The 25,991-nt window shown below is 33.5% G+C and overlaps 1 protein-coding gene across 1 annotated transcript in view; it reads left to right on the plus strand.

Annotated features, from left to right (window-relative positions):
- The window catches only part of LOC124640135 (neurexin-1), a 177,198-nt gene that overhangs the window by 63,132 nt on the left and 88,075 nt on the right, over window positions 1-25,991 (plus strand). The gene's annotated exons all lie outside the window — the stretch shown is intronic.

The following is a 25,991-nucleotide window of genomic DNA, read 5'->3' on the forward strand; positions in this document are numbered from 1 at the left end:
TCATGCCAGAATTCTTTTGATACACAGTTCTCTGAAAACCTCTTAAGTAATTACTGTTAGTACTTGAAACGCCTGAATTCTCCGAAACATATACGACGTACTATGAAAAATTCACATTTCAATAATTATGTATCTATTACAAGAATTTTCATATTCTTGTAATAGATTCTCAGAGCTTTTAACTGACTACAGAAATAAGGTATTTCATAAACGCTTGTCGTGATATTTAATGGCACATTATCTACAGATAATTTTCGAATACTCCGCGTTCTTTCAACAAAATCATAAACATAGCAATTTGCAAGGCATTGTCATTTCTTCATGGTACAAAACTGTGGGACTTTGAACTTTATGCCTCGGGAAAACGGTTGGTTTTCCTTTGCTGAAAGAGAAGTTTTTGTTGAGTTGAATTTAACAAAGAAATTCCATTGAGCGCCGGTTTAACCTTAGTCATGAGTTTGAAAGGTGTGGTGCAAGTTAATGGGAAGAAAAGTTTTGGTTTTCCGAAATTCAATGATAGTAATTTTGGAAGTAGTAATTAAATACTAATGATAGTGAAATACAAAGTCTGTTCGGAACGATCCAAACACATCATGCTTTTAAAACTTCATTGTTTTTTTTTCAAAATAGTCAATTTTATTACGTTTTAATACACATACAAATATATGAAACGTCAATTAAATATACCATCACAAAATTATACAGTCAATTACCGTACCTATTTCACCGATGCCATCGACCCATACGTACGCTAATATATCGAGTCGCGATTACTATTAGTGCATGCGAGGTGATTATAGCATTACCCCAGCGGGATCGTTCGTTAAAGCGGTTTATGCACTCCGTACCTACAGCCATCAGTTGCTTATTCGAATTAATTCTGGTACAATATCGTGTAATTGTGGTTAGTACGGATAGCTTTCAGATTATTGTGATGTGCTATTAGCGGGAAATAAGCCTTTTTAGGCATAGTGTGAATTAGGATTTTTCAAATGTGTGTTTTCAGTATTTTTGGGAATATGATGATATTGTGGTAGATACAATTTTGCGTTTATTTAAATACATTTACATAATTATTTCACATTGTGGAAATGATATTCTGTGATTTTTTCTAACCACCGATCTATCATGAACCCATGTATCTAATAATGTATGGATAGGTTATAAAAATACACCGCCAGAGGAAAAATTTATTTGGTATAAGTCATGGATTGTTTTGGGTCCTTTCCATACGGTCACCTTATTACTAACTAATCGCCGACTTTTTGTAATTTGTACCACACTCATAACGTGGATTTCCGCCTCAGCATAAATTAAACATGACAGCTCGATCGCTTTATTTATTTGTCTATATCACTTCCATATATATGATTCATAACCTGAGTTATTTAATATTTTACAACAATAACCATACTTTCCTAGTAGATTGTGGTTAAATAATGTGTAGAACTGGTAACGTAAGCAATTTTACAATCAATACAATGCTATTTATAGAACGATTTCTGAATATGCAACCATTGCTGTCGCAATGGAACCGTTTCTATAAATTAGTTTAGTTTCATGAGAAAATGTTGCTATCCACGGATTTGAAATTCCGAATTATGCACCGATTCAAAATATGATAAGCTGTTAAGATATGGTTGCGTTTGAAATTGGAAAAAACTTCTTTACGAAATAAAAACATTGCAATTTGAAAAACTGCTTTTGAGTCAGATATCACTGCGTTAAACATACCGCTGATAAAATAAATCCAACTTACCGCTAAACGGTAACTCCTTAATAAATCAAATCCAGTGTAATGACATAGATAAAATAAGATATAATCTTACTTCGTGTCCTTGTACTAGTTTTGCCATTTGCTTGGCCGACCGGTGTAATCGGCTACCCCTGGGGCTTAAGCCTAATTGCGGGGAAAAGCATTAATTTTTTCGTAAACTTTTGTGGCTGAGTAATGTGTCTTTACTTTGGGGTTACCTGGGAATAAAGAGCATTTTTTTTTGTGATTGTGAATTTTGTTAAAATATTTTTTTAATGTATCCCAGGACACCAATGATCAAACTTGAGGAAAAATAGCCTTTAAAATCTGATACTGTCAATCCACCCTGAGTAAGCGTAGTGATTAACGCTCATTCTTTCTCTGGATAATGAAAGGTGAGAGTTTAAGATGACGATGAAAACATGAAAAAAAACTAACTGTATTTGTTTTTATTAGACTGCTTCAATAAAATATACGTCTTTTAGTAATAACTAGTAGACCTTGTAGAATGTAGATTTAAGCAGTCTTCACAGTTAATATGAATCTAAATTAAGCCTGCTTCTGTCCAATTCTGATGAATTTTGGATATAGCTGAACGTGTATCTCTAGGGAAAACAGCATTTCCGAGAACACACCGACATATTTGAGGTCTGGCTTTGTTTCTGTTACTACACAAACGTAGAGTATGGACACGTGTATGCGTACAACGTTATGTAGTTCATAGATTCCACGAATTTGTGACAGTCCTTACTTTTATTTATTCACTTATGTTATTAACTAGTTTCCGCCTACGTTACACTGGAACTACTCTGTGGAAAAAATAGCCATCGGGCTTCTTTTATAAGAACTATCTATTACTGAAACAATTTTTTAATCAGGTCTAGCAGTTACCGACCTTAGAGCGTTCAAGCAAGTAAGAAAACTACAACATTATAATATTAGTACAGATAAACTTCTATTTTAAACTTCTATTTTTCTAATTATGGCTAGTAAAGTTTGAATAAAGAACCCCTTCCTTTTTTGAAGTCAGTTAAAAAGATAATGTCACAATGCATGTCTGCTCTGTTGGTCTGATTTAATCTGTGACCAGAGGTCAGTAGTCGATGAAGCGGGTCTGTTACGTGCCAACGGAAGGTTATTTGTATAAATAGATGTATGGAAATGTCGCGCGATAGGTAATGAAAATTGAAGGGATTTGTGTAGGAAAGGGAAACTTTAAGTATTATTGGTAGTTAGCCACTTAATCTTATGTCTATTGCAATCGTAAACCTGCACCGTTTTGATAACTTGTATGTAGACCGCTTGGCCATTTTTCATTTCTCCGAACAAACACAATCAGTATATAGAAGCGAGTATAATAGCCTTATTAAGTATTGTGAATGCATGTTTTAACTGAAATTAATGGGTGGGACAAAATAATCCTTTCTAGCTATCTATGTTCAAGATGCGTGTATTGACTCACGTTAAATGAACCGGCATAAACGTATGTTCATACTACTCATATTCACTCAACTTAAAAAGCAATTTACTTACATTTCAACCTTTGTCACACAAAACTATCATCAAATCATTGTACTGCGGATGTTTTTAAGTTATCTACATAACAAGTGAAGCGGGGAGCCTAAAGAAGTGTTTCAATAATGCATTTCGTTCTATCTATGCCGTCGCTTAGTGGTAAACGATGATATACAAAAAGTGAGATTCTGTAAGAACGTGATATCTGTATGAAGTGGGTTTTCATAATTATGTGTGCTTTTTGTTAGCAATATTTTAAATGGAAAATGCCTTTTTTATGTTTGTTGTGCTTCCATGGTTAGTACTGAAAAAGTAAAGAATTGATTTATTTGGATTCAAACAAATGAATCATATTTTCTAAATAGTTTATAACATTAGGCTCGAACTTCTAAGCAAAATATACATTATCTCCTTCGTGAGTTGTTGGCATCAATTTCCACACAGAATCAATTAAAAATAATTCTGCCAGTTCACAATTTCTATGTAACAAACTCACATTTCCATGTATATTTATTGGCGAATGTAAAACAAAAAAATACTGAAAGATAATAATGAATTATTTACTCCGAAGCGTAGTACAATTAATTAATATTCAAGGATACAATGGCGGTCTTATCGCCAACAGCGTTGTCTACACGGCAACTGAAAAGAAACGAAACAATTAAAACAGACAATTTCTGTATAAAATGTAAAATATAGAGGAGTAAAATTATGTTAAAATTGTTTAAAGGTCAACACCGATTCGTTTGTGTAATTTTCAGAAAATAACCGAATCCATTTTCTTTGTAATTTTGGTACGAAGTCGTGATGACTTAGTGGTTAAAACACCAGTCCGTTATGGGTCCGATTATAGGTCAGGCAATTTCTATATAATTTTTCAAACTTTTAAAACTTTCTATCTGAATGAGTGATAAGCATTTATTTATTTGGTGACCGATGACAGGATTAAATCATCTTGTGAAAACCTGAATTTTTAATCCGCTTGAGCGTAGTAGCGAAGTAGGTACCTTGGTACTAAACGCTAATTCGGTCTATACATCATCATATCATATCAGAAGGACAATAAAAATAACTGATGACAATTCTTATCTGAATAACAAACAATATTCAATTTATCTTTCTTATAGTCAAAGGTTGATTTTAATCACATAAAACGATATAACCCAATTAAATATCAGAGCATTTCCACTCTTTAGCGGAAAATATTAAAGCCTTCAAACAGAGAGGTTCTCATTAAAATATCCAATATTTTCCTTGTCACCGCGCATATCGGCTTTTCGTCTATCATGTAAAACATAAAGGGATGGTAATTCAATAACTTTCGAATAAATGAGATACGAGGGTAAATCTACACATCTAAAAACATAAGTTTGTTAACTTCAAGTAAGGGTGGTGTATGGTAAAACCTTTTTTCTTAAATCTAGAGTAACTGGCTATTTCTTTTGTTTTTTTACGCAATTCTCGAGGGGTGTTGGAGATTGAAACCTTATTGCTGTTGTGATGAAATCTAGTTTTGGTTGTTATGTTTTTGTGTGTGACGTGAGATATGGACGTTAGGTGATTCTTATCTAAATGTGTTGTGTTGCGGAAGGAGAATAGGAAAATTAGTCAATCGTTTTATGAAAACCAAATATAAGGTTTTTAGTACGTAATTGCCGCGAAAGTAAACTTAAAAAAAGATACCAGGAATACATATTACTCTAATGGTTATTATTTCATGATACAACGAATTATAAAATGTAGAATATAAATATCAATCGTTCAAACAAACACTTTAACAGAAGAAAAATACACAACAATTTTTAAGAAAACGTATTCCCATATTACGGTACAACGTTTACGCGAGAAATTGAATTTATCCGCAGAAGTATTAGAATAATGTATAAGCTGACAGTTTGCTCAAATATTCCTTTGTAGTCAGAATTTAAATGTCAGTCGACACTATAAATATGAGTTCAATGCGTTTTTTGACCCCGACCTCTCGACCATTAACATTCGAAGTATATTTGACACTTGTTCATGCAAATGCTTTTGCAACTTGAATGTTATTTGAATCGATGTGCTTGTTATAATGATTTGTAAGTTTCTGAACTGATTTGATTTTTGATAGGATTTGAAACTGGATCTTTGAAGGATTGTTTTTTTTTCTGTTAATGAGTATAATATGCTACTGACACTATCTCAACATGAGTTACACTAATGAGGAGGTTGTGATGAAGGCAAAAATTTCGACTCATACTACTACCAAGATTCATCATAGGCAGGTACTCGACACTATACAAAATTCATTATAAGCAGTTCGAGTACAAAACTTCGCTAATCATCCCATTAACAAAAATCTCCGCAACAAAACTGTAACAAGTGAAAAAAATCTTCAATAAAGAAAAAATCACAGCGAACATCAATCAATTGACAAAGTACCAGGAAACTCAAAGTCTCCAGTCACTCTCAAACGAATGGTTAACAATGCAAACGATCGCTGCTTTACATAGACGGAGTGACTTTATAATTTTTTAACAAGCACCAATGGATAATTGGACTTTTTATATTGTCGTTTTGTTGTTATCATTTTTCATTTTATTGGGGATTGAACGCGAATTGGAGAGCTCGTACAGATGTAGCTGTGATTATAAGTTGAGAATTTTTTAATGATTTGTGAAATGCTGAATGTAGATATTGGATGCATTAAGGAGGGTCATATGCCACATATGGTGAGGCCTATAAATAATTTTGAATATTAATTTATTATCATATAATTTTAACTAGGCGGATAATGCTGAAGTTTTAAGTTGATGCAGTGTATTTTTGACATGCTTTTAAAACCTCAGTATTGAAGAAAAAACATTGCTATTTTACACCTGCAATTTCCAAGAAAAAACTTAAAACGATATGTCCTTTTAGAATCACAATCCTAAACCAAAATCATTCACATTTCAAACGAATGCACACCAGCTCAAAGTGTCAGCTTCCACTAACAAAGTTCACACAGAAAATATTTGACCCATACAAATCTATAGGAAGAACATCGGAAAGCCATCAAAAGCCATCGATAGCAATAACCTAGTCTATGTAGTGAAGTTGGAAATTGTAATGGCGTACGGAAATAACAACCTCTTTTGCCTACGTCGCGATCGGTGAATCGATGCATTTTATACGTGTTCCGAGAAATATGTGTATAGAGTTGATAGAATGCTGTATAGAGTTGATATGATTTCTAGTGCTCCGTTTGTGACTACTTTATTAAAGACGTTTGTGCGATATTTGAGTAACTTTGATCTGGTTAGGTAAATAAGGTTGCTGATATTCATATAACAGGGTCTATTACAGTAGTTAAAAATGAACTTGTGGTCTAGCTTTTCAGGGTGTACGAACAGTAACTTCTTGAGAGTAATTTTTTGCATGTTCTTCTCTATAGGACGCTACTTTTGTGCCTTTAAAGGCCTTATAAAACATACTTTCGTAAAACTTATGGGTGATTATGTGAGATTACGACAAAATATATAAAAAAAATGGGTGAGAGAAACAACAGTTGATTACAAAATTAGTGTTTATAAACTAGCTTCAAAAAGTACTTTCACCTTTAAAGCCTACTTAAAACTTAAACGCTGTAACAATAAAGTTTTACCTTATCAGAAAATTAACCTAGAAATAAGAACCAAAAGTAGGCCAGAAACCATTTCAGTTGAAAACAGTTTCCTTTCAAAAATACTACAAAACTTCGACCTTGTTCAAAAATAGTCTTAAAGGTCAGGTCACTAAGTCTGTCCCTGAGGTCCAAACTGGTCAACGAGTGTCTAAAATTAATTACGAACTTTATATACAACGATATAAGGTTCAATTTCGTGCGCATATGTTGTGGTCGTTACGTCTTTTTGTTACTGAATTGTTTTAGTTAGTAACTTTTTGTTGGAAATTGGGCTTTAGTGATTTGGATCAGGTAATTTGGAGTGCAGTGGAAATTATGCGGCTGTTAGTAATAGCTGTGAATTAGTGGTCGATGTAATTGTTTACTCTATGTGTAGCTATTTTCACACTAATAATACATATAAAACTATTGGTGAGGTCTTGGTAAGTGTTGATGTTTGTAACTTCTTCAAACGCAAACGGTTAAACGGATTTTGTTAAAACTTTGCACTTAAGTTTATGAAAAAAACATGTTGGCTCTTTTTTTCCAGATCGTTCTAATAAATATTGTGCCAGGAAAGTAGTTAAGTTTGAAAAATAATCCCCGTTTTTGGGAAAATGATTGAAAGCGTGTAGAAAAAGTAGACAGACTTTATCGATACTTAAAACTAATTTAGTTACACTTAGTTATTACTACCCGCGTCTGCTTTAATCAATTAAATCGGCGTCCATTTCCAAACCTAATAGATGTAGGTGAATATCGATAATTATAGTCCGGTTAACTGGACCTACCTCTATTGCACATGTAGGCTACGTAATACCATATCAATAGACTATAATTTGAATTTCACGCTCGCTATAGATCTCCGAAGCATAATTAAATTGGAGAAGATACCTAGAATAGAATAGTCTAGAATTATTTACTTCCACTAACTTCAGCCAGTAATTTAGCCCCTAAGTCGTTGGAACTTCTTCACGCACCCAGATAAAAAAAACCTATAATCTTCCTCCATAAATAGGCTTCATATTTTAAAGTTTTTTTCATATTCGACCAGTTTTACCTGAGTAATCAGTGTGTTCTTTTTCGTTTTATTTATTGAGCTGCAGGTTTAATTAACTTACAAGCCCTAGTGTTACAGTTTTCTCTAATCTGCCTGATGGACACTGATAAAAAAAAAAAATACGTGTGGCACTCGGGGACTGCCGCGGTAAAGCTATTGCATAGCATTCTGTATCAACTTATGCAATTATAATTATTTATTTTTTATTTTTATGTTTATTCATACAGTATTTCTTTTTCTTTGATATTAATTCAAGTTACACTTTTTGAGCGTGGTGACCGATAGGAAAACAAAATTTTCTTTTATTAAATAAATAATAAATACTTATACACCTATATACTTTCTCACAAACAGCTGATTATGTATTCGTCCGATTTCGGAGCAGCTCGTCTCGATTCGGGCGAGTTCCGTAAAGTCGTACAATACGTCTAATCGCACGACACACAGCGCCGTGTCGAAGACTGCCGAACTGACACGACGTTAGACGATGCACGGCCTTCAAGCCACACCTCCGTGCCCGTCGGAGTGGGGAGCGTGAGGTTTTTTCGTTACGGAATTTCTGGATTTGGTCCCCGCGCTCAAGGCCTGCGATAGAAGCTATGCAATAGCTTAACTTTTGAGCTTTATAATATTAATATGGAGGTTGATTGTCTAACCAGTTACTCTACGTATAAATAGGTGTTTTTGGCCTTCCAAATTACCAAATCGATATTAATCAAAGAAGAAGTTACGGCAACGTGAAAATCAAACTAATTAAGACCATAATAGACGAAGTTTCTTTAGAAGACCGTTAAAGTTCCATAGAATTTCTTAAATGGATATTATAACAATTTAAACCGTTAGATACAGGGTGTCGCGCAATTTATGTGATCTCCGTGACTCGTGTATTGAAGAGGTGGATTCATATGTCGTCAGTACTTCGGAACAATGTTTTTTTTCTAAAACATAATGGGCCTTACTACAAAAACTTTAAACCCTGTTTTACACTTGTCTAATAAAATTTTGGCTGCAAAATGAACCATATGTCAACGTCATAATTTGACATTTTTTTAGACAAGGCATAAACTGACGTTTAAAAGTTTTTGTGGTAAGACGGTGTATATTTTGTGTAATTCCGAGATGGACTTATAAATCCTTTAAGAAAATTTTGCATGCAGATATCAAGTATCTCATCTAGACAGACGATATTTTTTGGTGTTGTATAATGTGAACAGGACAGTATATTGTATTAACATACACAAAAGTATGTGGATATTCCACATTCTTTTTTCAGTAAAACCGAGTTAAAATTATCAATAAAGGCATTGGCCAAATTACATGCTATTAATGAAAAAGCAAAACTTTGAGTTTATGTCTCAAAATCAGTGAACCTTCAAGTGAATACCACTTAAACGACATGAGTTCTCAAGATACGTGCGAGATTAAAAATCTCCTCAAAGACACCTCGATCCCGATTTTAAACCACATTTACGAAAAAGCTTAAGCGAGACAAAGCTCATATCATCTCTCAAAATGTTCACAAGAATTTCGTTAAGATCAAGAGAGTTTCTGCAAGAGAGGAATTTTTCAGACTGTGGGATTAATTTATTTGAGGAGTCCGGGGACCTTTGGGCCGGCTTAGCTTCGTCTGAGAACGGAGGAAAAATGAGTATGCATTTATGTGCATTACGTATGAGTATATGCATTGGGGAGGTTGGGGATAAATGGGTAGGGTTGTATTTTATACTTAGTTGGTAGGTAGATATATTCTTGGTTTCGTTTGTGGTTGTTCGTTTGTGGTTGCGAATAATTTCGTTGTATTGTATTTAATTGAATATCGACGTGTTTATAGAGGTATATATTTTACACATCATAATTAAAAGTAATAAGTTATTTTGCCTTAGTGGTTGATTACATGCTTTAGTTTTCTTCGTGGCTAGAAGATATTTGTAGTATACCTAGAAGATGATTTTCCTAAGAAATTCTTTCAACATGTCACATTTACGCATCAAAACACGTCTTACAAAGACCACGTATACAATTCAGCTAATCTAGCGCACTATAAAAACCGCTAGATATCGGCTAGAGCGCGTAAATGGTACATCATTAAAAATCCATTACGCGCTGCATGCCCGATAGCTTTTTAATCTGAAGCGCTGCAGCGCTGAAAGGTGGCGTGACGTGCTTACAGCTAGATGGGAGGTTTATCTAAAGGTGCTCTAAAATGGGAGGATTTTAGACGTGTTCGTAAGGTAGTGAAGTATGTCCTGGATGGGTTGTTTTTAGTTGAAATGGCGAGGTTGTGTGTTATTCTGTTTAAAAAGTAGATTTAATTGAGAGGTAAAATAAAACGAGACAATTGACACAGACTTGAATTGAATTGTGAAAAATCTTTTTGAATATAGTCAAAGTCAAACCTATTGACATCATATAATATCGTGCTGGTATGAGGAGCTATTATTTACATACGTTATTGTAATACATTTATATACAGACTTACTATTCTACTTCTAATACTATATTTACAAATAAAGAATAATACTTATTAAATAAGGACTTTTTTGAGTATATTTTTACTTATGAGAGAATATGAATCATTTTATCTAAAATTTCGTCACTACATCCTTACGAAGGAATTAAACCAAATATTACAAATGTAAAAAACATTTGCTTACTTCATCAAAAGTGATATTTTGCCATAATATACTTTCCCTGTCAAGTAAAGATATGCTATTAATTCCCGAACCAATATACAGTCGTTTCTCAGAAATGGAGACAAGATTAGCTAACGTGGGATGTAATACGGCATACTTGAAGTGTGACGCTGTTCGTATTATAAGATTTTGGTTATTAAAAGCCTTACATAAATGTGAATTAAATATTATAAATAAAAAATATAGTTATTATAAATGTGATAGTAACTCTGTCTGTGTGTCGCGATTTCATACCAACTGAGCCGATTTAAATGAAAATCTTTACATAGATAGTCTAGAGTTTAAGAAAAGATATAGGCTACTTTTGATCTAGGTGTGAGAAATAGTGCCCTCGGGACGCGAGTGAAATCGTGGGAACTAGCTAGTAAATGATATTTAGGAGAAAAACGTGTTATGTAGGTACAATAATCTTTTTAAATTGTATTTTTCTTATTATTATTATTGTTTAAATTTAGTTCTTTCAGTGTTATTAAAGTCTAGATACTAGAGGAAAATAGGGAAAGATTGGAAAGATAACATTTTAATATTGTTATTAGTTTAGTTGATGTAAATATTTTTTTGTAATTATCTCGTGTAATATGATGTGAAGGCTCGAAGGTTAGCCTAGAAAATATAAGGCTGGAATAAATATTAAAATATTCTTTTGATATTTTTCTGATTACATAAAACAAAAGTTCTGACGAGACTTGACACTTCTGATAAGATCTTTATGTACCTAACTGAGATATACTACATAATTAAATCAGTATAATGGGTTTACATATTTCCTATATTATGTTCTTTTTATAGGATGAAAATCTATGTCGTCAGTTTACATTGATTACTAGAAAATTTCAGATTTTCTACCTGATATGCTAACATCACATTATTTTTTCAGTGAACCGTTCATTGACCTCAGTTTACAGCCCTCTGTTTGACATAAAAGAAATTTAACGATTCATATTTTATAACATTTCTAATCTTCGGTTTTACAGCGACAGGTAAAGCTTGCCACGTTAAAATTACGCGCCTATGAAATAAAACGAAATAATTATGATTAAACCGACTGCAGATAAGTTGTAAAAAGTTAATTGTTTTCATTAATCTATGGAGGTATGGTAGTAAAATGTAATTAATTTTTTAGACCTTTTAGAGGAGATACGAGGTTTTTTTTTAATGATAACAATGTATAATATATCTCGAAAACTAATTTAAAAATTGTAATAACAAAGTAAAAATGGTTTACTTTTAAAATTTAAAAATCTAGTAGACATACACAATATTTCATACTTTATATAGCCGTTTCGACGTAAAAATCTAACAATACATACATTAGTCAACATAATCACCCATCAACAATAACAAAATACAAACCTTCTTTAAAAATAACCTCCCATCCAAAACACATTACTTTCTATTCTAAGTAACAAAACATTACCTGAAAATGTCACCCACAATAATACATGCACTTGAGAACAAAATGGATAACCGATACTACCAAAAATGTAGGTATTATAACTTACTAAACTATCAAAGAAACTTTCGATCCTTTGTACGGCGGTTGAATATTGATAGGGGAAAATAGGGTCGTATGACGGAGTAAGAAAAGATGAGCGGACATGCTATAATGCAGGTATAGGTAGGTCAGGTGCCTTCTCCTAGGTCAAATAGGTGACCAAAACGAGTGAACTAAAGAGGCGTTCGGTTTTTTTAGATATGTGTCAACGATTATTGTTATTAAAAAAAATAATCCGGTCCAAAGAAGGGGTATGAGGGCTAAAACAATAACGTTCCTCGTCCCCTGCTCACCCGCATTTTGACGCGCTACTTTCTTAGTCGATTGTCCGTTATGGCACCTCCGCTAGTCATTTTGTTCTCCATGGGTTGTATGGACACACGACAAATTTATCGACGGCAGACATATTTTGAAGTTGGGGTAGACATCACACCATTACTTTTATGCGTCAGTGAATTTATTTGTTTAATATTTTTCAATGTAAATTTTTAGTTCGGTGTCATTTTTGAGAGTAAAAATTTTGTGTAATCGGAATGACGTGTTCATGTTATTAAATGAAATTCGAATAATTGGTTTTGATTATGCAAAACTTATTTAAATATTTTGACATGTGAATATTTTTTTGTTTTCTTTTGTGGGTTTTGTGAGCTTGTTTATTATTGAAATGAAATTCGTTAATTCAATGGATGTTACGGACTACTTGCTAAGGTATTTAGTGATATTGATATAATGCCTTATAAATATCATAATTTGCGTAAATCTTTAGAAATAGTTAAATTAGTGAATGAAAATAAATTATTGAAGATAAGATAACCATCTGGACCAAAACCATCTGGAATAGATATTAATACTGTTTCTTGGCAGCTGTATTAAATTAATTATATTAAATTGCTTTAGTGGCCGAGTTATAATCTTCATTTAGAAAGTTTCTAGACATACTCCTAGTTACTCAAAGGTCATAATTAAGCACTTAGAGTAATTTACTCTTTACCCATTCCTCCTCTTTAGAAATAGATATTCTGAAACTAAAAATTACATATCTCTATTCAATAGACTTTGCAAAACTTAACAATACAACACCCTCATTCACCAATTTCCAAAATGTTATAACAACCGAACACCTATTCGTTCCCCTTAACAATTTGAAAGCAATTAACTAATTAATTTCGTCGATACCTGCAATTCCACATCCCAGTTAATATCACAATCGACTCGAGACTCGCAATAGAATAGAGTTGCCATGGAGACCAAAATAACAAGCGGAGATGCCATAATGGATATCTCTTAAGAAAGTAGCTCGCCAAAATGCTGTTGTTCAGGGGACGGGGAAGTTACTGTGTCTACCCTTATATGCCTTCTTTGGAAGCTGTCTATTTTTGGTAAAACCAAAAATCATCCACGAATGCCTAAACACTTCACTCGTAACTATGAGTTTTGGTCACGCGCTCCTCGCACGTAATTGACCTGGATGAAGGCGCCTGACCTACCTGCCTTATAGCACCTCCGCTCATCTTTCCTTACTCCTTGCATGTAACGCTAATATGACGGCCATTAATATTCAAGTGGTTCGAATGGCCTACTATAATTAGGTTAATGTATGTAATTTCATATTATTGTAGAGGAAAATAAAGTAAATCGAGTGTTTGTGCATGTGACATGTAAGTTTGTATTTACACGCGGTGATGGAGAAATTACTAATAATGAGGCCACCATTAATATATCGGTATAACATAGAAATTGTGGTACAGAGGTCAGATAAAATAGATTAGATATGTATTATGTAGGATGTTCTTTGTTATACATTTGTATTTAGTCAGTGGGCAGTTTTATTGATAAAAGTACTTAATCTATTACTTTATTTTTAGCTTTCTATTTGTATAGTTCTATTTTGACAACCGCAAACATGTAAAACTGTGTCCCAGCTACCAATATCTCTCTTCGTGGTAATAAGCACAAATGCTTAAAATTCTTACCACTTAAATCAATAACACCTCTTAGCACTAATACGAACTAACAACAAAATTCGAAGAAAATCTAGTAAACAGAAAAAACAACTAAACCACATTCATTCACTTCCCATCTGAAAAGCGCGAAGTCCCCACAATTTCCCGCTCACCCTCAGCTTGACACTCGGTGCTCCACGGTGATTAGCGCCGCCATGTTGTCACACCGCGACAGCCCGCTATAGAGTAAGAAAACATAAGCAGAGATGCCATAATGCGCGTAGGTCAGGCGCCATCTTCTAGCTCAAATTCGTACGGTGGGCACGACCAAAAAGATCAGTTACGAGTGAAATAACCAGGATGTTGAGGTGAAGATGATGATTTTTGCTGTTACAAAAAATGGTCAGGTCCAAAAAAGGCGTATAGGGCGAAAACAAAAACGTTCCTCGTTCCCGGTCACCCGCACATTGCCACGCTATTTTCTTAGGTGATTTTCCACTGTTGCACCTCCGCTAGTCATTTTGTTCTCCGTGACAGCCTGCGAACGAATGTTAAACCGTGTTGACAGTTGAATAAACGTGTGTGACGTAATACCCCATGCTCTTCTTAATTTATGCTTGTTTTAAGGGCTGATGTATAGAGCTCGGGGATTTTTTTCTGTTTGATTTATTAATGACAATTGTTCTCATTGAAATACTGGTTTAATTTTTAACTGCTTTTAAATAAAATTACTTTTACGGATTTTATTACGGTTACATTAATATTATTTAAATGTTTAATATTCGCGTAAGTGTCAGAAATCAATATTTTAACTGCTTTCTCAAAAAGGAAGAGGTTTTTAATCCCTATCTTTTTATTTTTGGATGAACGCTCTTTATGCTTTTCAACTAGTTGTTGTAATAATTTAATCGGAGATAAAATGTTTTACAGTTATACATTATCTGAAAAATTATGTACAGGTTTGCAGAAAAATATTAAAAAAGTATTTACAACTAAACTAAATACTATTAAATTGATTTTAGACATAACAGATGGATATTTTTTTAAATAAAAAAATATTCTATATTAAATATTCTTATATATTGGGAAATATTCTACGCTGCAATTCGACGCCTGTTCATAGAAATTTTCCAGGGTTTTCAGATATTTTTGAGTTTGTGGAACACAGTTTTTTACTTTGTACCTTTACCTATGTCGTTTTGTGTTTGACATTTGTACCGTCGTCCCAGTGACACGTTGTTAATTGACGGTTATTTTTAGGGTTACAAATGTACAGCCAGCAGAAATTTTGATAAATAATTTTGACACAAAATAAACAAATTTAAAATTTCTATAAGGCCAATCTATACTAATATTATAAAGAGGAATAAAATGTATTTTTGTTTGTGACCTCAAAAACTACTGGATCGATTTAAAAAAAAATCTTTCACCATTTGAAAGCTATATTATCTCTAAGTAACATATTTTATCCCGGTTCGGGCAGTAGTTCCCACGGGACACGAATAAAACCGCAGGAAAACGGCTACTAATTAAGATATTCACAATTTTTTATGCCACTCAATTTACCTCTATGTGTACGAGGAAAAATATTATACTGTCAGAGTTCCTAGAAAATCCTTCACGGGGAGCTAAATGACAAGAGACATGCTTGTATCGCTAGGTGTCAATTCTCACAACTTCTCAAGGCGACATCACTGTCTAGTCTGAAATATTTGATAGACATGTATTATTATTAGACATACAACACATTTTGACACATATTTGGTAGACAAATTGATTTTTAGTGCCATAAAAACGTATCGTATCTATAAGTGATTTTTTACACACTATTTTATTTAGCCTTTTTATTCCTGCACTTAGATAAAAAGAAACCTATTTTCGTTTCCAGGCTATACCTATTTATTTCAGTTATTTTACCTTAAAACAATAACAAGCAATAAAACTTTCTTTTCATTATTCACATAAAATACCACTATTGTTACTAAAATCGTTGTTGCCAAAATCCCAAAACCCTTTATCTGTTTTGGCCGTCCCTGTCCGTTCTCTGAAATGACGATAACGTGCGGAAATCGAACGTCATGTCATCTCTCGATGATACTGGTTGTGCCCGTCACTCCGTCATGACTACGGTGCTACGGTGTACTACGGCGTAGCGGCTACGTTTTGCTACGGCGTAGTATGTAGGCTTTTGTAAATAGTATGTTGCTTTCGGATAGTTTGGATTGGAAGATGGTTTTGTAAATAGTTTACTTAATTTTAGGTTTTTTTTGAGGTAATTAATGGGCTGCGGGATTGTTCGAAAGAGTTACCGCGGACCTGGTACATAAAAGACCTACGAAGGAACACGATGGGTTTTTAGTCAGTAAAAGTCTGACATTCCTTCACTGCTGCTAACCTCCAGCCGGTCATTTGATGATTTTTAGCATCGTAAAAAAATGTATAAATAAATCATAAAAATGACATCAGCACATAAACGGGTAAAGTCTATATGGATTGAAGTACTCAAGATTAATCATACTTTAAATCAGCTGTAAGCTGCATTTCTCATGCTATATAATAGAAGCAGCACCGCGGGCACAAGTTAGTGATACACAGCGTAATTTTAATGCAGAATACTAAAACTGCGAGGAACTTTGTAACAACTAAACTTTATTTATTGTGTTTGATAGTTAGATTGTGTTCTAGTTCGATATTCTGAAGTTGGCTTTGTGTTATAATTGCCTGCATTGTCCAAGCTACTATGTCATACATTATATTCTGTTTCTTAATTTTAAAGCGAGAAGGGATGACATTCTATATTTTCAAAGTTTTTTCTTCATGCACTCTGAAAATATAAAGGAAAGGGATTAACCGATTAAGTTTAAATATTTTATGGAGTAAATTGGAGTAAGAGTCTATTGTTTAGCCGAGAGCTGCAAGTATTTCCGTCGAAATATGGATGAAACTATGGAATACAGTCAATAGTCGATTATAGTTGTAGATAAAATGACTTAACAAAATAATTCATTTTTCATAGTATCATAAGAGGGTGTTTAAATTATAATAACGTGACACATTCACCTCTCGTGCCGTTAAGTGAAGGGGGTGAAGTATGTTAGCGAAGGTTTAGTGCGCGACTAAATTCGAAAGCTTAGTTGTTTTTCGGTATCCAAAAGTTGTAAAACCAGGTTGTCAGAGAAATATTAACATGTTATCAATAAAACAAACATTTCATTAATTATTAATAAAAATATCATAATCTGGGTTGAGGAGGTCAGATAGGCAGTCGCTTCTTGTAAAGCACTGGTACTCAGCTGAATCCGGTTAGACTGGAAGCCGACCCCAACGTAGTTGGGAAAAAAAGGCTCGGAGGATGATATTAATGAAAGTATCATGTATAAAAAAATTGACTTATGCGGTATAAGTTGTAAGAATATCTAATTTTGCAGGTAGTTTATTGAATTAAACGTCTTACAAACCACACAATGGACACATACATCTCCAAAAAAGCAATAAACTACCACAAAGGCTTAAAAAATGAAGTCAGACATACATTTTCACCAAATATTTAATCCAGACTTATAAGTCCACGAAAATATATCGTTCGGAAATAGTTGAACATTTCTGCTGGCAATAAACGTCGCATATTGACGCCGGATTTAATATCGACCTTCAGAGGAAACGTCAGAACGGAATCTTACTTATATTATAAATGTGAAAGTTTGTGAGAATGTATGGATGTATGTTTGTTATTCAATCACGCAAAAACAGCTGGACCGATTTGATTGAATTTTGGTATGTTGATAGGTGATACCCTGGATTAACACATAGGCTACTTTTTATCAACACACCACGCGGGCGAAGCCGCTGGCGGAAGCTAGTATAAAATAAGTAACTGTTTGTACTGTCGACAGAAATATGTACGAGTACTTGCTTGCTTTATCACAATATGTGTAAGTTAGTTTTTTTGTCATTATGGTGGAATTGGGTTTTAGTCTAGGCATTACACAGCTTTACTCTTCAAGTCTTTCGTAGATAAAAAATCATTACATCTTGCTGTGGGTATAGCAGGAATGAGTGTCAGACTTTTACTAGCCTAAATCCATCTTTGTTTCTTCTGAAGTCCTTTGAATACCAGGGCTTAAACCCACTATGGGACATCACAATATATTGCTGAACAGGATCATGGGTCCCATTTTCAAGGTCATGGCAACACCGTTTTATGTTTTTTAATTTCCTCAATACTTAGTTTATTGATTCCCAATTTATAAAACAAGAATGATTGCATACTTTTACAATTGAATTTCCATTTAACATGTAAATATAGTTAGCCAGCGATTCCACGCATTTTGCTACACATACCAATTGAAGGAAATATTCTAGCGAGTTCTATTCGGCAACAGTGAGGTTTTTGACAAATACTGCATATTTACATGCCCGCATGAAGCCATGTCAAAGGCTCAAATAACTTTAAAGCTGTATGTTATACTTTATATATGCAATGTTGGTGTGTATTTTTGTATGTTTTGAAAATACTATTTGATTTATATATATCTTGTAACTGTTAAATAGTAGGGTAATGGTGAAATGAAAATGATTTTAATTCATTAGTAACCCAAGTAGTCAATAACTTCTGAATTGATTCAGATGAAAATACTACAGATAGTAGCCATTAAATATTTTGTAACATGCTTATTTATAAGTCAAGTTAAAAAATAATTCATTAAAACTAATATTGTCAAGATCGCTTGATCAACCTTAGTAATAATACACAAAAATCTGTGAATCTTATTTCTTAACTCTGCAGGTGAAGTCACTCACAAAAGTATATCTTACATTTGACAGTCATATCCACTTGTGTATTTCACGAGTCATGTAGACTCCCCCTTAGTTGACGTCAGTAACATGACAAATTAAGGATGTAACACACCGCCGCGAGTTGTGACGGAATATTATGTGAAGTGTTACTTGTATGAGTATTATTATGTAGTGGGTACATGGCATGTTACAGTGTATTCCAAAAAAAATTAGACACTCATGTGAATTTTGGTTTTAATTAGGCATTTGTTTATCATGCCGTGGTATTAAATAAGTGTCAGTTACTCATAGTGCTGAGTAAGCATGGTAATTTAACTCACTTCTCTGTATAATAAGACACCGTGTCCTACAGTGGGAAAATAAGACGGTACATATTATGCTAAAGCATAAAACATTGATTCTATTATCATAAAAATATTTTCGGTAACCTTTTGCTAAAAAGGAATAATAAAAATAAACAAAGAGGCCGAATATATCGTAATACCAATCTCCAGGAATCCTAATAATTTATTATTGGAAAAACCCTAACAAAATGAAACTCCAGAAATATTTAATTAATATCCAAGATCCACAAATACGAAGAAAATATATTCTTTAGGCGCCCACATAACCCTCGACCTAATATCTAAAATATTTACATTAAAATAGCTAAAGAATACCGGAATACATGAGATTGGGTCTCTCCTGAAAATATTTTTCCAAATTCCTAATCATAATCAGGGCGTCCCAAAATAACATTTTTGAACGTACGTAATACACAGTATTTTTATACTATAATGGTTGTTATGGTCTGTAAAAAATATTAAAATAACAAAATATTTTTAGCTTATTCACTTTTTTATAGTATATGTACCTAAGTAAGTTTCATCGAGGTCCGACCTGTAAGATTTTACGTGAAAGACGAACAAACATCCCTACATACACACAACCATATGTACAACTTTCGCATTCATAATTTTATTAATAGGATTTCACCTTATGTTGTGGAAAAGGGAGGGCCAAGTTAAAGTCAAAGTCAAAATCGTTTATTGAAAATAGGCTAGATTCTAGCACTTTTTCACGTCAAAAAATACAAAATGACAGCACCCCCAAAACGCCCCCCTTTCACCACTTCCTAGTGTTATGGCTGGGAAGAAGAAGTGGTGAAGAACAAACTTCCCAGCAACACAGCTGTCTATTACAATTTAATTATAATTAAATTACAATTATACAATTCAGTATTAGTCACAAAATATATATATATATAAAAAACACTTGTTGGTTTGACAAGCACTCTAAGTAAAACCGCGTGACACAACTAGTCATAACACATGTGGTAATTAATTAACAATTCATGAAATGTGGGTAGTTCGCCTAAAAGGCTCGTAGAACCAGCGTGGGAGGTACATTCACTTACAAAACATTTTATGCTACAGATTTCGTTAAAATATTCTACAGTTATATAACTCTCAATTAATATTTTCGACGAATTTATCAAAATGTATTGCGAATAATTTTCTTTTGAATACGAATATCGTTTCAATTAAGTCTGTTGTTTGTTTAAAAATAATAACTGTAACAATGTTATGATTGACGCTGTTTTCGATAAATATTTCGAATATTTGGTGATTGATAGCTACATCTCTGAATATTTCTTGTAATAAAATTGACGTTGTATCTTTTTAATTTGATTTTATTTTCTGTATTCAGTTTTCAATATACCTGGTTAAGTTTGTAGTCCTTGTCTTAACTGCTTAAGCCTCTTAAAGATAAGTCCCTTTAAGCATAAGCAGTGGTACTTAACATACTCTGAGCTACGGCCCGCGAGCACACATTTATAGGTACATGAGCAGAATCCCGTCCAAAATTAATCAACCCTGACCTTTACTCATTAGTATAAATCCGCATCTCAACACTAGGATCACAGTTTTCAAAGCGGCCCCGAGTGTAACACCCCTGGATCAGCCGAATGTCGCCCACTCGTCGCCCACGTGTGGCTGTCTGTTACACCAATACGCGTAATTTGCTTTCGTAGGCTCAGTGTGTTTAATTTGCATGAAAATTGTGAAGCAATGTGGGTAGATATTTTGTGTACATGAAAAAAAGCCTCATATAGGTATTTAAAAAACTGTCTATAGTCGCACAATTACCTAGATGTATCTACAATACCATTAATTCACTTAAAAATTACATGATTTAACTATAAATACAAGAAAAACAGGTCAGACAGGCAGTCGCTCCTTGTAAAATACATGTACTTAGCTGCATTCCGTGAGACTGGAAGCCGATCCCAACATGGTTAGGAAAGGCTAAGCAGTGAAATTGATGCCCATTGATCAAACGGGGATTTGACGACTTTAAACAGTCAACCATTGTTACTGTTAAATCTTTAATATACCACCTGCTGCCTTATCATAATTTGAGAGATGACTTTCAATTAGTGTTTGTTCAGTATAAACAATAAGTTTCAATAGAATGCGTGGGTGCCAACCCTGAATAAGTTACAATCTACCAATATTCCCACACAACTAGGGCTGTCCCGAAATGCATTCCGTCACACGCAGACCGCTGAAAGATTCCTCTCATTTACAAAATATTCTGTCAATTTTAAATGCAGCTTTAAATATGATATTTAAAATTAAACGCTTCTGCAATTTATTTTAATAAGGCTTTCATCGGAGTTCGGTTTTTAAAAGGGTTTTTATAAATATGTGGTATCGGTTGGAAAATCGTGTTTCAGGTATTTTGTAGATTGTAGAGTTTCAGGAATTTGTGTGTTTCGTTATTTTAATTTACTTTAATTACAACTTTTTAGTATCTTGAATTTCATTTTAATCAGTTCAGTGATTGAATACTGTCTTCTCATGACTTTGTATTTTTATATTTTTGACTAGATTCAAGGTGTACCAATTTTAGCGAACAGTATTTGAAAGTTTACCTATAAAATACACTGTCCTAAAAACCCTTCTTAAAGTAACTAAACAAAAATTCTTCAACATCCTTTTTCCTTCACAAAAGCCCGGTTTTGCAGAATAGGGACTGCGAAAGGCCGGTCGCTATGAGCAAGCTATCAAAGCGTTTCCTCTCCCGGCACGTGGGACGTCGCATTGTTGGAGATAGGTTCCAATGCGTGGGAGTGGCTAAATATCACGTTCCGATATACGCCTTGGTCGGGGTATTTGCTCGGAGCATATTTGATTTGGGCTTCCGTGAATCGGAGCGGTGTTTCGAGTTGTGTTATGGTTGTTTTTGATGAAGAGTTGTACATGTATAGAGTAGTTTATTTAGCTATAATGAAAATGTCTTGCGTATTGTAAAATACTTAATTGAAAAGCTTTATTCACGAATCGCTCTGGTCGTGTTGATCCAATATAAAGTGTAAAAAGAACAACCAAATGCGAGTTAAACTAACTGCCTGAGACATCATGTTTTATTCTCGTTTTCAGTATTTTTTATTAGAGCAACATAAAATACATCATTTGTGAAAATTTTAACTGCCTCACTATCACGGTTCATGACATACAGCCTTGTGAAAGACAGACAGACAGCGAAGTCTAAGTAATAGGGTCCCATTTACCCTTTGGATACAGAATCCCAAAAATAGAAAAGGTGAACTTATTTTTAAGGACCCGCAATTTTTTCGAAGAACCCAAATTCCAAGAAAAACAACAACTCATTTTAAAAATTATATCAATACCAAAAAAGGCGAATTTCTCAACAATAACAGGGATACTTTTCATCTCAGTTTTGTTAATATAAATGAGTTTTGATGACCTTTAGGGCCTCAGAACAACTCTAGCGTTACAAATGTGTGGGCGCGCTAATTGACCTTTTTAGTTTAAAAATACTTTGAAATCTCTGAAACAAAAACGAAGGTTTTATGTTTGAGTGATTTTTTTTTGTTTTTTTACTGTTTGTTGCTTTTGAGTTTCACTTTGTATCAGTCGTTAGTAGGTGTGATGAAATAAGGTACTTATATTTTTTCAAGTGATGCTTTTCTAATCTTTCTCTCCTTCTCTAAAGGCATTTTAATATTTTAAAATTACATAATGATTACATCAAATTATCAACTCTCTGTGTTCCTGAACAGTGATTTGTGATAGAACGTGGGTGTTACAAGAGTAATCTTGCTCGAGCTCTGATTAATTATTGTTAAGGTAAAATACACGTTAATGATAAAATCCTGAAATGTAACAAAGCGATTTCCTCTGACTGTTGATTTAAATTTTGCGTAGGACTAGACGTTTCATTTTTAAGCTCCGAAAGTTATACTAAGTACCCGTTGATTTCACAAAGCGTTTTCTATGCTGCTATTTTAGGAGCAATTTATATTAAAACACGTGTAGAATTTAATTGAAGGTATTTCTTATTTATGAATAATTTATTATTGTATTACTTTGTGTTAAAAAAAATATTTTGTTGTACGGATATAATTTTGGGCAGTTATTATTGTCTGCTCTTCGATTTGGGTTCGATTCCAGGTCAGGCAAGTACCAATGCAACTTTTCTAAGTTTGTATGTACTTTCTAAGTATATATTAGACACCAATGACTGTGTTTCGGATGGCACGTTAAACCGTAGGTCCCGGCTGTCATTGAACATCGTTGGCAGTCGTTACGGGTAGTCAGCAGCCAGTAAGTCTGACACCAGTCTAACCAAGGGGTATCGGGTTGCCCGGGTAACTGGGTTGAGGAGGTCAGATAGGCAGTCGCTTCTTGTAAAGCACTGGTACTCAGCTGAATCCGGTTAGACTGGAAGCCGACCCCAACATAGTTTGGGAAAAAGGCTCGGAGGACGATGATTATTGTCTGCTCTTTGAATAACTGTGTCGAATTAGATGGATGTGATTGCATCGAACGTACAAAAAAATGTAAGTTGACAGAATGTTATTGCTTCTCAAGTTAATATATTTAGACGCAAAACATGATTCTAGCATCTCTTAAAAATTTGATTTGCTCGTTTGAACACACTTTCAAAGGAATACAATTTTGACTGGTGTCTAAAGATCTAGGACTTTTTAGGTCACACACCTGACAATATAAAAAAAAAAAAAACAGCAATACATCATTCTATTTCAAAACGTAGAACATTAATATCCCATACCGTGATGGTGGACCATTTATATGAAAAATGAGCTCTTTGATTTAGCGTGTTATACGATTTGTATTGGCCTCACGTACATTGCTTGCCGAGTGAGTAATGAAAGAACCTTTCACGTGCATACGCGACAACGTATGACGAATAATGACTTTCCATCTTACAGGATAATGATAATGTTGGATAAGAAATGTGGTATGTGGTATGTTTGTTTGGTTAATAGGATTGGTTGTGGTTATCCAGTGATATGATAATCCGAAATAACGCCTATATTGTCGAAGGTAAAAGAAGTGTGGATAGCCTGTAAGCAGCGCTGTTTTATCAATTATTTTCATTCAGCAAGGATTAGGGTTTTTAAGATAATTGTATGAAGTACTTATTCGACTCGAGAATTTATTATGCGAATTTTCACTGGTTTGACATCCATTTAATTCAGTATTTATACGAATTAATTTGGGTTATACAGAAATATCCACTGTCCATTTAAAGAAAGCATTTAAGATTAATGACCTTATCCAGGAAAAAGAAAAGCTTCTTCTTCTTAGAAAAGATACAAAAAAATCTTAGTTAAAATATAGGCAAAGAGCCTGTCTACACACATTACTTCAGAAATCAAATGTCAAGGCTTAGAGTCACAATTGCTATCAATCATCTATTTATATTCCTGTAAGGTTGTGACTTAGGAGACGAGTGAAACGATTGAATGCTGAGTAAATACTGAATATATTTTATAATAAGAATCAATATAATGGATCTTAATACTAGGTACACAATAAGATTAGTCTATCCACATCTCATCTCTACCGCAAATAGAAAATAAAATAAATGATAAGTTTATTTTATTTTATGTTACTAATCCTAATTCGATTAAAAATATTCATGCTTGTTACATTAGAATGGTTAAATAGATTCTAAGTGAATACATATGTTTTTTTTTTTTTTTTTTTTTTTTTTTTTTTTTTTTTTTTTTTTTTTTTACATTTCCTTACCTAAGTATAATTAGTATATACTTGTTTATAAACTAATAAGAAGATTACACAATCTATGATTATAATAATAATAAAGAAACAGGTGGTAGATACATTTTCGTCCTGTTTTTATGTACTAAGTAAGGTTTATTATTTTTCATAATTTCCACATTTGGTGAACATTCTCTTATAACATTGTATGGACCTGAGTAAATGCTTTGGAACTTATTTCCTGTTTCGTTTTTTACCAAAATTAAATCGTTTGGTTTATACGATACCGGGTTAGAGTTACGATCGTACCTAATTTTCCTATTAACCTTGCTAACAATAAGATTATCTCGCGCCTCTTTTTCTGATGTCTGTATTCTAAATTTGAGTTCTAAAGGATAATTATCGAAATTATATAAGGGGTCAATTTTGTTTGAATTTAAATTTGATGGTAAGTTGCATCTTTTTCCAAAAACAAGCTCAAATGGAGTAAATTTGGTCTCGGTATGCACCGAAGTATTATAAGAAAAACACCAGAAAGGAAGCCAAGTGCTCCATGCTTCTGAATGATTTTCAGTTTGAATCCTTAAATAGTTACCCAAATGCTTGTGTGAGTTCTCCAAAGCACCAATTGTCTGGTGATGGTACGCCGTCGACTGTAATTGACTTATGTGTAAAAGCTTACATACCTCTTTCATAGTGTTCGATGTAAATTCAGCTCCCATGTCGGATGCAATTGCACGTGGAATTCCGTATCTAAGAATAAAATTAGTAACAAAATTCCTAGCAACCTCATTTGACGTTTTTGATAGTAAAGGATATGCCTCCACATATTTACTCAATTCGCATTGTATCGTGAGAATGTATGTATAATTATTATAATCTCTATCTAAAGGTCCCACCAAGTCTAAAAAGACCTTTTCAAATGCTGATGTCGCTGTGGTGGTAATGACCATTGGTTCTTTTGTATGATGTGTTGAATGTTTTTGTTTCTGACATTTCTCACATCTTTTGACAAACTCCGTAACATCATGTTCTAGACCTGGCCAAAAATAATATCTTTTAATATTATTTA

The sequence above is a fragment of the Helicoverpa zea genome, chromosome 20 (genome assembly GCF_022581195.2).
Source record: "Helicoverpa zea isolate HzStark_Cry1AcR chromosome 20, ilHelZeax1.1, whole genome shotgun sequence".
In the NCBI taxonomy this organism is placed as follows: domain Eukaryota; kingdom Metazoa; phylum Arthropoda; class Insecta; order Lepidoptera; family Noctuidae; genus Helicoverpa; species Helicoverpa zea.